Raw genomic sequence first — 16,098 nt, forward strand, 5'->3', positions numbered from 1 at the left:
ATTCTCTTTAGCCATCAACCTCCCCCTTGCTAAGTTCTTGAAACAAAATAGTGTAATTTCTTTTTGAGATACCAGAGTGACAGTGTCATAAGGGAGTGTTTTAATGTTTGTTACTTTTTATTTCTGCTATGGCTATTAGCTATTATTTTGGTTGGATAAAGTGTTCACATAAATAGCAATTATTTACTATTAACAGACTGGTTATTTTTCAGATCAAATTGAGGTGTATTATAAGGGGACTTTATAGCTCAAGGAAGGTAAGATCATTTGAAGCTACTCTTTCTGTGTTATACACAATTGCACTTACAATCCCATCACACACTAGCAACACCAACACTTAAGCTGGAGAAAGGCATTACCTGATTTCTATCTACTATGGTATTCCTGTCTCCCGAGACTGAGGATTGTGTGTTTTGGCAGCTTCATCATATACTGCATTTCAAGGGCTAAATTGTCAGTTCTTAGGTCAAAGTCTGGCCTGGGGAGTAGGGGGAATAAGATACCACAGGAGGAGCTGCAGAAGTTAATGCCTTCAGGAACAGGGGAGCAGAGCCACTGTACCACCATTTCAGAGTGTGCAGTATGCCCTCCCACCAAGTGGGGCCAGCCCCATGGTCTGTGTGGAAAGCATTGTACTGACAATCTCATCTTCTCTCCATCTTTCAGGGAGGGGACTAGCATGTATACTGGCATTTGTCACACAAGGGCATGAGGAGGAAGAGGGCTCCTTGCATAGGGTTGCCACTTTCTAATTGCACAAAACCGAACACCTGTGCTCCGCTCCTTCGTTGAGGCCCTGCCCCGCCCCTTCTCAGAGGCCCCACCCCCACTCACTCTATCCCCCCTCCTGCCATCACTTGCTCTCCCTCACCCTCACTCACTTGCATTGGGCTGGGACAGGGGGTTGGGATGCAGAAGTAGGTGAGAGCTCCATCTGGGGATGCAGGCTCTGGGGTGGGGCCAGAAACAAGGGGTTCAGGGTGCAGGAAGGGGCTCCAGGCTGAGGCAGGGAGTTGGGGTACAGGAGAAGGTGTGGGGTGCAGGCTCTAGGAGGGAGCTCAGGGCTGGGGCAGGGGTGCGGGCTCTGGGAGGTAGTTAGGGTGTGGGAGAGGGTGCAGGGCTGAGGCAGGGGGTTGGGGTGTGGGAGGAGGATCGGGGCATGGGCTCCAGCCAGGCAACACTTACCTTAGGCAGCACCCGTCAGCAGCGCAGAAGGGCTAAGGCAGGCTCCCTGCCTGTCCTGGCTCTGCACAGCTCCTGCAAGTGGCCGGCATGTCCTTGCGGCCCCTAGGTGGAGGGGCCGGGGATTCTGCGCAATGCCCACAAGCATGGCCCCCGCAGCTCCCCTTGGCCTCAGTTCCCAGCCAATGGGAGCTGCGGAGACAGTGCTGGGGGCAGAGGCACGCGAGGAGCTTCCCTGATCGCCCCTCCACCTAGGGGCCACAGGGACATGACGGCCACTTGCAGGAGCTGTGCAGGAGCCTGCCTTAGACCCACTGCACCACTGACCGGACTTTTCACAGCCTGGTCAGCAGTGCTGACTGGAGCTGCTAGGATCCCTCTTCGATCGCGCATTCTGGTCAAAAAACAGATGCCTGGCAGCCCTATCCTTGCATCCTCTCCGTGCCTTGCACACCTGTGCAGAACCAGGCACAATTGAGCCCAAAGTTTTAATGTCCTAAAACATATTTCAATTCCTAAAAGTAGAATTGTAGGGTCCAACTGGCACTTCTCTTGCTTCTGGCCAGAAAGTAATGGATTCATGTTTCAGCTCTATGCCAGGACTTCAGATCCTATGAATTGCTGATAGAGCAGGGCAAGATTGAGGGATCAGCCCATGGACAGCATTCAGATGAGAGACTGAATTCCTTTCTGCTCATCACGGATTCCTGTCCAGGTGGTGCTTCAAAATTCCATAGCACTGTTCAGGGAATAATATTCTGGACAAAATCCTCTCCCTTGTTAAGGCAGGTTTGAATTTCCAAAGCTGTGTCTGGCCTCCCTTCAATCTACAGGCTAACCTAAATTATTCTATCAGCTACTCTCCATGAAGTGTTTAATAGTTCAAAATAAGCTTCAAACTAAACAAAAAGATTCCGTGTTTCCACTGGAAAAAACACACTAGCATGTACAACTGATAAGGAGTATTTATTATTTGTACTGCATTAATTCCCTAAATGTGCTAGGTGCTGTATAAACATATGAGAAGAGTTAGGCTATAACTACAGTTCTCAAGTGATGAAAGTATTTAACCTCATCTCACAATTCTATTCATTGTCATACATCAATCTTTACATACCCTGAGATACCTTTCATATGAAAGGTGCTAATATTAAACCACATTTTGATCTAAGACTGGATCAATGTGAAAATTCACTGCATTAATTAAAAGTAAAATTCTGGAAGATTATTCATATAATGTGTCTTTGTATGTCTACTGCCCAGGATCAAAGATTTAATACTAATCTTGAGCCTAAATATTAATTGGCACTTCAGATGCTGGGTTTCCTTCACTTATACTCAGACCTTAATTCGAGCAATTTGTAACATATGAATTCAACCTGTATGGGTTCCCCCCATGAAGATGAAAACTAGAAATTGATTTCAGCTGTTGGGTGCTTCTTTTCAACTAGTGAAACAGACACTCCCAAAGCTGTTTTACCCACATAATATGACAATGTCTCTGAGCAACAAAGCCAGTATCTCTTTCTTTCAAATCATTCCCTTGCAATAGCTGTAGCTACATCTCTAAATAAAGTTATTTTGCCTTTTTTACCTTTCCACTTTGAAAATAGTACTGTCTCACTGAATTATATATGATAAATAACTCAAACCTCTTAAGAGCTTAGCCCTCAACTTCTTGGAAAGGATTTATTTGAGTAACAACACACCATTAGCAATATGGCCCTGATTTAGCAAACCAATTAAGCACAAATTTTACTTTAGGCACATGAAAAATCCCAAAAAAGTCCATGGGACAACTCACATAGTTAAAGTTAAGCATGTGCTTCATTGCTTTGATGAGTCCTCCCTGAGCTGTTGAGCCATCAAAGATAATTACCTGAAAGTCACATGTTAGGTCCATGCCAATCAAACAGGGCCCAGCCAATCAACAAGCAAGGGCCTAATCAGGTGATGCTAAGACAGATATATAGGCTCCTCATGGCAGCAGCTACTCTATGCTGCTCATTGGTGTTAGCTTGTTAGGAGAATTCCCAGCTACCTGGTAGTTCTGACAGACTACTCGAGTCTGTGCTTGCTCCTGTACCAGTCTCATCTGATCCCTGGGCTATCTTGATGTTGGGATCATAGAATAAGTCTTTTTACACTAGTTTCAGAGTGGCATTGTTTTTTCCCCCCCATGTGTATTTGGTGCTCATGGGAGGTGTCAAGTGAGCAGCCCTGAAAACAGACACTTCTTCTATAGATAAGTACAGAAGTGGCAGTGCTAGCTAGTTCCTCTCTGCCCCTAGCTATTGTGCCTTATCTCTTGCTTGAAAGAACCATCTTTAGGAGTGAGAGCAGGTCCTTGTCCATGGGCCATTCTTTCTTTTGGGCTCTCTGCTGAGACTGTCCACCGGGCTGCTGTGACATTCTATACGTTTCGGGAGCTCCCTATAATCCCCATTATTCCTCATTTATATACAATTGTGATATTGCATATAAAGCATGCCATGTGAGGTATCAGGGGAAGATAATGATCTGCTAAAAGTCATTGTTCTAGCTAAATATGTATATCAGTAGTGCATATGAAGTTATGAAACTGTGTTGTATGGTTGTCACTAAAACATGCTGTACGTTGGGGAATCGGCCAGATATTACCTTCCCCAGAGACAACAGCAAAGAAAGTAACCAAAACCCAGGCTGAGATCAAACAACCATCAACAGTCATTGTCCAGCAAGGGAACTACAATGCAATGACTCACTTGTACAAGGCCACAGCAGGGGAATTGCTGGGGACTCGGCAATGCCTGCTAGACACGCCTGGACATATGTTCTCCAAGCACATGGACTAAAGGTATAAGTCAGAACACCAGGGCCCACTGCTTGGCCTTTTCTTCTCCCCACCACCTATGCTGCAAGCAACAAGGACACTCAGAAGACTGAAGATTCCAACAGAGGAGACTGGCACAGGTTTCAAGGGTGAAACCTGTGTACTATGAACTACAATATCCAGGGGGGGTGAAAGAAAAAATGCTTAATCTAGATGTTGCCCAGTCTAATAGGGTTGAGAGTTTAGACAGTGTGCTTATATTTTTTTTTCCTTAAGCAAAAAAAGTCAGATGGTTTTTAAGTTAAGTGATTGGTAACTATCTTGTGTAATCAAACTTGTTTTACTGTTTATCTTTACCAGTGAGTTTGCCTGAAGTACTTGGTAAATCTGCTCAGGTTTATAAAGGCTGGTGTATATCCACTTTCCATTGATGGAGTGGTGAACCAATGAATAAACGTGCATTGCTCAAGAAAGGGTCTTTAGCAGTGCAAGATGGTATATTCCTAGGGTAAAAGGCTGGGAGATTTGGCTGGTGCCTTTCTCTGAGATTGCTTGAATGCTCCCAGAGCCACTCATGAATCTAACTGGGTGTGGGGCTCCACATGTGGTTGTACTGAGTGGTAACAGCACCTGGAGGGGTTTGCTGCTTGCAGGGCCGGCTCTGGCTTTTTTTGCCGCCCCAGGCAAAAAAGCCTCCGGCCGCCCCCCCCCCCCCAGCGCAGCAGGGGAGGGCGGCGAGCCCCGGCCGGGGCCCTGCTGTCCCCGGCGGCCGGAGCGCCGGGGGGAGGGCGGTGAGCCCCGGGCGGGGCCCCGCTGTCCCCGGTGGCCAGGGGGAGGGCGGCGAGCCGCCCCCCCTCCAGGTGCCGCCCCAAGCACAAGCTTGGTGGGCTAGTGTCTGGAGCCGGCCCTGGCTGCTTGTCACTAGCAAAGCACTGTGAGAGCCCAGACTGGACAGTCCCAGTCTGGACCCTGGGGGTTCCATCACAAGTATCAATGTGGTATTAGTGGTAGTGACAGCTCTTTTTACAGCAAACAGTAAGCCATTTTGTGCTGAGCAGTATTAGAAAATAAATTAAGATGTGAATAACTTCTGTTTATAATGGAGATTCTATGAATGTCCTAGTATTTAAGGAGTGACAAAGACCTTAAAGACTAATAGACGTATTGGAGCATAAGCTTTCGTGGTTGAATACCCACTTAGTCAGATACATGTATTTAAAACAACCCTAGAATAGTGTGAGTTAATAGTTTCTAGTGTAAAACAGTAGAAGTCAGCTAAAATAATCCTTGTGATGAGGCTCACTCACCTCTTGTGATTACCTCCTGTCAGCTGGTGCAATCCTGCACTTTCTCCTTTTTTCTGTTCCTAGCACCCCCTTTTTGGCAGTTGCCTTCATCAAGTGTTTCTTCAGTGGCTCAGCCCTACAGCTAAGTCACACAGTCTAAAGACACATGAAGGAACCCCCTCCAGGGTAACACAGTCCAACAAATGGTTGGTCCTTTCTAGCTAACTTCAGCCCCACTGCCAGGCCTGTTTAACCTCTAGTACCTTTCTCAGGCTCCAGAACAAACCTTGTCCCCTTCTCAAGGCTTTGGCCCCTTCACTGAGGCCAACCCACTGTTCTGGGTCCCAACCCAGGGAGCCTACAAATAGCAGCCACATACCATTTTCTTTACTAGTTGCTATTGGTGCATTTCCTGGGTTGCTTCCTGCTCTGTCCCACCACCTTCTTGGGTTCTCTGTCTGTTCTCTCTTTAAGCAGGGTCTCTCTCAGGCCTTCTTACCTGGAGAGTTTCTCAGTCTGTAGCCTGATTTCTCAGGATCTTCTCACAAGCTCTCTAGGCAAAGAGGCCTGAAACAGTCTCTGCCCCTTTTTAGTCAGGGTTCTCTCTCCTAGGCCTCTTCATCTGGAAAGCTTTACAGGTCTCTCCTTGCTTGAGAAGGGTCTCTCTCTCCCAATCTCATTACCTATGGCCTCTCACAGCCTTCCACACCTCCTTCACTCTTCTAGTCCCACCCAATAATTGCCTTAATCAGACCCTGTCACGCCTTTTAACTGAGCCTGCTCAGCTCTGATTGGCTGCTTCCCTAGAGCCTTTCTCGGCAGGCCTTCCCTGCTCCTTTTCCTGAGGGTGGGGTGTGGTAGGAGCAGAGGGCCTTCAGCAGGGGGCACTTCCTCACTGAATTTGATTTTCTTCTAGCTGTGGTAGAGTTAATGGTATGCGGCATCTATGTGCATTCTTATGTTATGTAAATACAGAGAGCCTTAAAAATCAGTATACATAAATTTTCCATTTAATTTTGACCACAAGAAAATGGGGAGTGCTGTGCAGAAAAAAAATATTGTACTTGCATACAAATGCATGTGAAGGGTTAACAAGTAAGTAGAGTATTTAATTGTGATTAAACATTTTCCTGAAAATGCCTTGTATGGCATGGCATGATCACGGGGAAGGTCTAAACTTAAGCACTGGCCATTCATGCAGGATTTCCTATGACTAATGGTAGTAATATTCAAAACTTTTAATTTAAACTGTGGGTGTTATTGATAGATAGGAACTTTACCATTTAAGATTTCTTATTTGAAAATGAGTACAAACCATTCTGATTTACAAATTCATTTGCTATCCATGGTATGACATCCTAAAACAAGTAATAGATTAACTGTCTAAGTGGCGTATGTTGGTAATACCTGCCAGATTCTTTACACAACTATTCCATATTTGGATGGGATTCACAGGAAGCTTATACAGGAAAGCCTTTTCCTTTCTTAATTATGAAGGTTTTGTTGGATGGAAATTATGCCAGTATGGGGCGGGGGAGGAGAAGAGGAAGGGACAACACTCTACTCCTGGCACTGGGAATATGTGCAGAATGCATATAATGTTGACTGAGTCTGTTGTGAAAAAATATACGTGGACTTCTGTATTCAAATGGTAAATTCCAATTTAGTAGTTAGCAAAAGAGAATGCAACAGGATACAAATCTAAGATGATGCATGTGATAAAGAACACTTTATAATTTAGGATTAGAAAGATTTAAAACACAAAAACCAGGTAAAAACTCACTGATAAAGCAGTAGGTCTGACAAGTATAAGTCTCTAAGATCTAATCTGATAAGATTCAGGTAATATTTCTGTTGCCCATCTCTGACCCTGCTAAAGATATATGTACCCTGTAGTGAGTTTAATCTAACTTCTGCTGCAAGATCTGTGCATTCTTTGGCAGCTTCAAATTAAAATATTGAGGTCTTATTGAGTTAATCATAAAAGTGAATAATACAGTCACTATGATATCACCTCCCATTACTTAAAGTTATATTAAGCCTAGGAGGGTGAAAGTAACCCTGATAGTTAACTGAAGAAACACAGAGATGGGGGCCTATGAAGGTGGAAGCCCTAGTAGTTCAAGAAGGAACTCGCTTTCTTGTGATTTGGGGCACCATTCCCCTCGCTGGAATCTTCTCTTCTCCGGCCCCTTGCGTGCGCTGGGGGGCGGGCTTCTCCCCACTCACTCACTCCTCAGTCGGCTCCAGCGTCCGGCTCTGCCGCCCCAGCCCCTGGAGCCCAGAGCGGCGTGGCCAGTCACTGGCGGACTGGTTCACCGCCGCCCGGAGCAGAGTCCCTCCCTGGACCCTGTCTGCCTGTGCTGCTCAGTCTCTGGTGGGGGCTAGGCCGGGCCAGGACAGGAGGAGTGAAACTTCCATGTGAGTCAGTGGGGAGGGGGGGGGAAGAGGAGCTGGGCTGGGGAGGGAGGGGGGACTTAAAGTGACAGTGCGCTGTCTCTCACACTTCCCTAACACACACACACACAGTCTCTCTCACCCACATACACACTGCCTCTCACAAGTCACAGCCCCCCAATACAGATTGTGTCACACACACAGTCCCCCATCACACACTGGCTCGCTCTGTCACACACATACACACATTATTCAACAGAGGGTCCTGTGGCACCTTTAAGACTAACAGAAGTGTTGGAGTATAAGCTTTCGTGGGTGAATGCCCACTTCATCAGACGCAAGTAATGGAAATTTCCGGAGGCAGGTATAAATCAGTATGGAGATAACGAGGTTAGTTCAATCAGGGAGGGTGAGGTGCTCTGCTAGCAGTTGAGGTGTGAACACCAAGGGAGGAGAAACTGCTTCTGTAGTTGGATAGCCATTCACAGTCTTTGTTTAATCCTGATCTGATGGTGTCAAATTTGCAAATGAACTGGAGCTCAGCAGTTTCTCTTTGGAGTCTGGTCCTGAAGTTTTTTTGCTGTAAGATGGCTACCTTTACATCTGCTATTGTGTGGCCAGGGAGGTTGAAGTGTTCTCCTACAGGTTTTTGTAGATTGCCATTCCTGATATCTGACTTGTGTCCATTTATCCTCTTGCGTAGTGACTGTCCAGTTTGGCCAATGTACATAGCAGAGGGGCATTGCTGGCACATGATGGCATATATAACATTGGTGGATGTGCAGGTGCTTGGTACTTCCTGTCAAAATGCTTGTGGTGAGCCAAGAGTGGCGAGGGGCTGCAGGAGGGTTGTGGGCTATGGCAAGATGCAGTCCCCATGTGACAGCACAAAGCCAGCTTTGAGCCACTGCCACAGAATCTACTGTGGACAAAACATGGTGTGTGTCAGCAATGGGTCGGGGAGTGTCTGGGGGTCTGCAGGCAGGGGTGGTGGCTGTGCCCCCTCAACACATGGGGTCAGCGGTACCTGTTGGGGATTAACTTCAGTGGAGCATAGGGGCACCAGTTTAATAATACTGCATAAGGCCCCATAAATCCTAAGGACGGCCCTGCCCGCTATAAGAAAAGCATATTACAATTTAGCTCCTTTTTACTTAATTTGGAACTCCTAAAAGTCCCTGATGGAGATATTAACATAGGGTATACTGATATGCTATAGACTTGGAGACAAAGGGAATTATTCATCCAAGGGCACAGGGACCCGAGCAGCAAGAAATCCACCTAGATGGAGGCTACCAATAACCATCTGCTTGAAGCCCCCAAAATAACAAAGAACAGAATTTGAACCTGTGTGTATCATGTATGTGTTATATAGAAGATTGGAGTGGCTACATGAGGAAGAGAAACAAAACTTCCTGAATAGGGCAATGGGATATCAGAACTGTTAAGCAGACCTGGGTTGGGAGCACCTGGGTTTTGGGAGGAAAAGTCAGAAAACCTTGGAGTAGGGTTACCATATTTCTACAAGCAAAAAAGAGGACACGGGGGGGAGGAGCTCCACTCTAGCCCCGCCCCTGCTCCACCCCCATCCACTCCCTCCCACTTCCCACCCCCTGATTGCCCCCCTCAGAACCCCCAACCCCCCGCTCCTTGTCCCCTGACTGCCCCCTCCTGGGACCCCTGCCACTAACTGCCCCCTAGGACCCCACCGCTTATCTAAGCCCCCCTGCTTCTTGTCCCCTGACTGCCCCCTCCTGAGAATGCCCTACGACCCTACCTGTCCCCTGACTGCCCCGACCCTTATCCACACTCCCACCCCATATTCACACCCCTGCCCCCAGACAGACCCCCGGTGACTCCCATGCCCTATCCAACTGCTCCCTGCCCCCGACAGGACCCCCAGAATTCCTGACCCATCCAACCCCCTCTGCTACCTGCCTGCCTCGACCACTCTCCACACCCCTGCCCCCTGACAGCCCTCCCAGAACCCTAGACCCATCTAACCCCCCCTGCTCCCTGTCCCTGACTGTCCCAACCCCTCTCCACTCCCCTGGCCCCCTGACAGCCCCTCCAGATCCCCCCACTCCCTGTCCATGACTGTCGCAACCCCTCTCCACACCCTTGCCTCCCTGGCAGCCCCTCCCAAAACTCCCGACCCATCCAACCCCCCCCTCCCTGTCCCCTGACCAGGGCCAGCTTTAAAGAGCCCAGGAATTGGGCTGTGCTCTGGCCGGGGTTGCAGGGCTTGAGGCCGGGCCGGAGGTGCGCTGCTGGGGCCCGCGCTGCTGGGGCCCGAGCCGGGCCGGGGGTGCTGGGGCCGGTGCTACTGGGGCCCGGGCCGGGCCGGGCCGGTGCTGCTGGGGCCCGAGCCAGGCCGGGTCCGGGCCGGGGGTGCTGGGGCCCAGGCCGGGTCCGGGCCGGTGCTGCTGGGGCCTGAGCTGGGCCGGGGGTGCTGGGGCCCGAGCCGGGCTGGCGCTGCTGGGGCCCGAGCCGGGGTTACTGGGGCCGGGGGTGCTGGGGCCCGGGCTGGGTCCGGGCCGGGGGTGCTGGCGCCCGGGCCGGGTTCGGGCTGGGGGTGCTGGGATCCGGGCCGGCGCTGCTGGGGCCACCGGGCGCCGCTTGGCCAGGGTCGCGCCTCCCCGGAGCTCTCCTCCTTGCGCCCCCCCCGCCCCAGCTTACCTGCTGCTGCCGCCGGCCTGCCCCTGCTTCATTTCACACTTCCCGCGAAGCGCTGATTCGCGGGAAGCAGGGGAGGGAGAGGAGCAGGGGGCGGAGCGTTCAGGGGAGGGGAGGAGGGGGAAGACAGCTGCGGGGCCGGCGGAGTGGTAAGGTTGCAGGGGATGGGGGGAGCCGGGAAGGGGCTTTGGCTGCCCAGCGGCGCTTGGCCGCCGCTTTTCGATCTATAAGTAGTCGACGGGGGAAATCCCGGACATTTTTAGATTTTTAAAAATCCCCCCCGGACGGCTATTTATAGAACGAAAAGCCGGACATGTCCGGGGAAATCCGGACATATGGTAACCCTATCTTGGAGAGGTTGAAGAGAAGACTCAAAAGCAGGGCCGGCTCCAGGCACCAGCGGAGGAAGCACGTGGCTGGGGCGGGACATGCTAAGGGGCGGCATTCTGTCCATTCTTGGGGCAGCAGAGTCCAAGCGGCCTTTTTTTTTTTTGCTTGGGGCGGCAAAAATGGTAGAGGCAGTCCTGCTCAAAAGGCTGTGAGACTGTAATGTTCAAGGGGAACAGAGGGAACTGGTACAAAGGAGGATTGAGGATATTGGGAGCCTTAGAAAAGGAAGACTGAAGAGTGCTGGGGAGACTATGGAGTCCTTGCAAAGCCTGTTACTGCCAGGACGGTTACTTTGCCTACAGGACCCTCAGGAATGGCAGAAAGATTGAGTGTGTGATTCCAGGTTTGAAGGTGTCTTCAGAATCCAGTGACAGAGTGAAAAGTTCATGGGTACACTGACAGACAAAGGGCTGAATCCTCAGCTGGGGTAGATGAGCATAGCTCTGTGGAAGTTCATGGAAAAATGCCAATTTAGGCCAGCTGGGGATCAGGGCCAAAGGATTCAGAACAAGAAAACTCTTATTTTTTTGAATGTATTGCTAGTGAAATGTGCCATATTAACAGCCTGGAAACTGAAGTCCCTCCTTTGTCCACAGAGCAGATATAGCACAGGCAGCAGTAGTGCAGAGGTTTGCTCTGGGAAGAGCCACTTCTACAGGGTAGGAAATTAGTTCAGACTTCATGCCCATTTAGGTTCCAGATCCAACAAAGTACTTAAGCACATATGTAACTGTTATCATACATGTAGACTCAGTTCCACTGACTTCCATAGGACTACTTGCATGCTGAGTTATACACGTGCTTAAGTACTTTGCAGAATCAGAGCCATAGTCCTCAGATGAGACTGATAACAAAGGGGATAGTTGTGATGGTATGTTTTACGATGTGGCCCTCCAACTCATTTCACATAATTATTTATTGGTAGGGAAATGAATTTATGAAAACCACAGAAGTAGATAACTTGAAAGTAAAATGTCTACGTTTCACTTATGACTAAAATGGTCACCCACAGTTTTGCTCATAAGAGATCTTTTGTTTTGAAATATGATGCTTATAAGATTTAAAGCGTGGCATAATATCTATAAATAGCTGAAGGTTTGTCAATATAATGTACATTGCATCTCAAATGTGTAGTGTAACTAGTGAGGGATTTTAATCTCTATTTTTACATAGGTCTGGTTTTCAGAACAATGATCTGCACCACATACTAACATATAGCAAGATGAAATGGGAATTCTCAATCTACATGGGCACGGGGGGAGTCCTGCAAATATCCAATTCCTCAAACGTGTTCTGAAACGATAGAGACTGTGTTCTTTTTTTATTACATCATTCCCAGGAGTACCACTGCCGACAGCCAGTACTTTGTGCAATACATATCATAGAATCGTCCCACACAGTGATTTAGCTCCCACAAATATCACTGTCATGGCTGATGCTTCCAGAAGTGAGAGCATTCAAGATGATAGCAACCACGGATAATGGCCAGAGGGTTTCAAACATTTTTATGTGTCCAGCTACGCAATGTGCCCCTCCCTCCTTAATTACAGACACATTTCTCCCCAATCAGATTACTACCACTTCTCATCAGTCCCACCCACTCCCCAAAACTGTCTTTTCTACAATAGTGCAAGTGCATTCTCTCACCGCCCTTTGAGCTTCAATCAACTCCACTGAAAAGTTAGTCAAATGTCTGTATGAGTGGGCTCTGAGAAGGGTGGGGGTGGAATGGAGGGGTCTGAAATGAAAGTTATATCATTAGATGAGTGCGCATGTGGATTACAAAGGGATGGAAACAGAGCGGGCAGCTGGGTCTTGCCTTTCTCTTGCTGTGTGAATCACAGTTTGAATGGAAATTGGAATAGGAAGCCAGAGTGGCTTGGGAACAAACAGAGCTGCTGCAGTGTCACAGGTGCAGATGAACAGAGAAGAATGTTTTGGGATGTGCCAATGACAGTAAACACCATGATTTTGGAGGAGCTGTCAAGATTTAGTGCTTCAGGGAGGTCATCCAATCCACCAAAGTATTTTTCACTGAGTCAAACTGATAGCTAGGGGAATGGCTGAGGCCATGATTCAGTAAGTTCTCAAGCACATGTTTAAGTCCATCAGCAAAAAAGTGTAAGCATGTGCTTAAAGTTAAGCATGTGCTGAAGTCCCACAGAAGTCACTGGGAATAAAATGTGTATTGACTTCCATGGAATTAAAGGATCTTCTTAAAGTCAAGCATAAACTTAGGTGCTTTGCTGAATTAGTGCCTTTCTGTGGTTCAAGTAGCTAGACGGTCTCATCAGGGGAGATGCATTCACATCGGGAGGGGACCAACATAGAAAAAATAAAGTTAGTCAGAGTCAAAGGATTTAACCAGAAAGATAAGAAGCAACCTAAAGACAGACAGAGGGACCAACATGTGAAAGAACCAGTTCTCTGTTGCATGAGCAAGTGCTCTCATGTTGAAGCAATTTTTTGAAATGGAATGAAATCTACTCACTGTATATTCAGGTTATACACAGTGTTAATGGACTAAATAACAATCAGACAAACCATTTTGCAGAGCTGAGTTTTCTAACATTGCTACAGTAGAAACATATTCAATTTTGTTGTATAACAATCATAAGCTGAATGCAATTTAAAAGTAAAAAGTGATAACCATTAGACCAAAAATGGACATAGGCCAGGGTGGGGAGACAACTAGCCTAAATGGATGAGAGAACAGGGAAATGAAACATTTTACAATTGTTTTTCTCCAGAAAAAGGAAGGGAAAATATTACGATTTTAAGTGACCCAGAATTATAGAAATAAATTATATTAAACTAGCTCCCAGGGGAATCTGAATTATGTATGCAACCAGAATGTGTTACAGATAAGGAGACTTACATAGAATGGTTTTGGAGATTTTATGTTGATGGATATTTGAATATAAAGAAGCTATTAATTGAAGATAAGTGGGACACCTTTAAATATTATTATATCCATTTAACTTGAAAGAATGGTGCAAATATACAGACTTCTCTAAGAATGGGAGTTTAGACAAAAATATAAGTCAAGCTACAACTACAGTTGCCACTGTTGCACAGTCTCTCATTATTGAATTTCCTTGTTTCTCCATATAGGAGTAAAATTGAGTACCCAATGGTATTATATTACCCACTGATATTATAAATTGGGTTAAAAAACTAATGCCTGAATTATCCTGATCAGAGGACTACAAATATTCTTGCAGAGAGTTCTTTTTTATAATAACTACTCTCCGAAAAGCACCTGTCAAATTAAGGCAATGAGTAACAAATTAAGAATCTACAATATGTATTAGCAATCAGTCAGGGCTCAGAGGGAGGGAAAGAACTTTGGACTTTATAAGGTAAACAAATAGAGGCATGACATGAAGCTGGAATATTAGAAGCTATTCATAAAACTTGTAGGGGCCTGAACAGGGGAGGGATTAACAGAAATGGCAAGAAAAAATTAATTGTCTTTTTACGAGGCCTAAGGGCATATACACCTCTACCCCGATATAACGCGACTTGATATAACACGAATTCGGATATAACGCGGTAAAGCAGTGCTCCGAGGGAGCAGGGCTGTGCACTCCGGTGGATCAAAGCAAGTTCGATATAACGTGATTTCACCTATACCGCGGTAAGATTTTTTGGCTCCCGAGGACAGTGTTATATCGAGGTAGAAGTGTAGTCACCATTTTGAGAGCTAGAGGAAAACAATTATAGAAGTCAGTCAGTTCCAGTTGCTCCTTCCACCCTACTAATAGGCTGTTAGCTAGTAAGAAACAGTTGATTCTGTCTTTAATGTCTATTCACCCAATTATGTAACTGAAGCATCTTTCTGCCTTGGTGGTCTTACTGGAACCTAATGCTACCATTATAATTGAAGAGTCAGTGACTTTTTTTTAGACTAATTATGAAACCATATTTCTTACCAGAATGAATAATGATGTTGTGGTTGTCTACATTTAGTTCAGAAAGTCTTGCAACTGTATTTCTTCAGCTTCTGAAAAGAAAACCCAGCTGTGGAACTATAAAAATGCTTTCAAATTCTTCTGACAGAATAAATAAAACTCTCATACAATTTACTGTAAATGGATTTCCTCCAGAGAGAGGCAAAATCAGCAAGGGGGGTGCGGGGGAACTTGATGTAGTTCTACTGTAGTGGCAGGGCTTTGTTTAGGTGAATGCCTGCATTGTGTCCAATGTTTGACATCTAACTGTAATAATTTAATAAATAATATTAATTAAAACTGGTTTACAGTGTGACAAAACATTATTTCCTTTTAAAGTTACATTAGATTGGCTTAGGTTTGTAAAATAGCTATGGGCATTTTATAAGAACAAAGGATCAAATTCTGCTTGCAAACTGGGGTAAACTCAGAACAACTCCATTCGTTTTGATGAAATTGCTCTGGTTTACAGAGCAAAATGTGACCAAAAACCTTTTATGCAAGTTGTCTTGCTTCATTTTGCTCCTCTTTTGGGAATGAATACTTATAGAAAAGTCATCCTTAAGAACTCAAGAAATCGCAGAAGGAACCTGGTCTTACAGGTTAAAACAGGGAACTCTTATAAAATATTTCCTTCTGTAAAATTTCACTAACAACGTGTATATTTCTTACACAAAATCACAAGAGTTTATTTGGTTTTAAAGAGAAAAAAAATCTGCCCCTTTTGAAAAAAATTGTGCTCTCTCCATTTGGTTCTGCTGGTCCTTGAAGCTGCCTCAGCATTTAGTAAACTAATACTTTTGCATCATTTAAATTTTATGTTAATAGCTCAATGAAAACATTTTGCTCTAACTGCTTTATATTAAGATTTGCCTAAAAGGGCACATTTAGACTGAAGAAGGCAATTGTAATTTACAAACTTAGGCCTGATCTAATCACAAAGTTGCATTGGTTTAATTAAAGTTGTGATTTTAAACAAGCTTAAACTCTAGGAGTAGAGTTTTAATCATCAATTTAATCCCGATTTGTATCTGTTTAGCTTTTATTCATAAATTTACAGGTGCAAGCTGAACCAAATGAACCAGTTTTAAATCAATATTAGTGTCCACATATAGGTTTGTACTAGTTTAACTACATCATTTTTTAAACCAATTTATGTTAAACCAGTGCAGCTTCTGGGTGTATGCAAGTCCTTAGCTAGTAAGTAAATATGAAAAACAAATTGTAAGCAACATATATGCATAAAGTAACTGAAAATCATAATGAATTACCTGTTTTTGGTGATTATTTTTTCTGAATTTTTTGTAGTATGCAAATTATTAATCAATTTCATTTTTGACAGTTATAAATAATGTTTTTTAAAAGCATTTTAGTACAAGTTTCCATTCCAGTTAAAATGTTT

The sequence above is a fragment of the Trachemys scripta genome, chromosome 8 (genome assembly GCF_013100865.1).
Source record: "Trachemys scripta elegans isolate TJP31775 chromosome 8, CAS_Tse_1.0, whole genome shotgun sequence".
In the NCBI taxonomy this organism is placed as follows: domain Eukaryota; kingdom Metazoa; phylum Chordata; order Testudines; family Emydidae; genus Trachemys; species Trachemys scripta.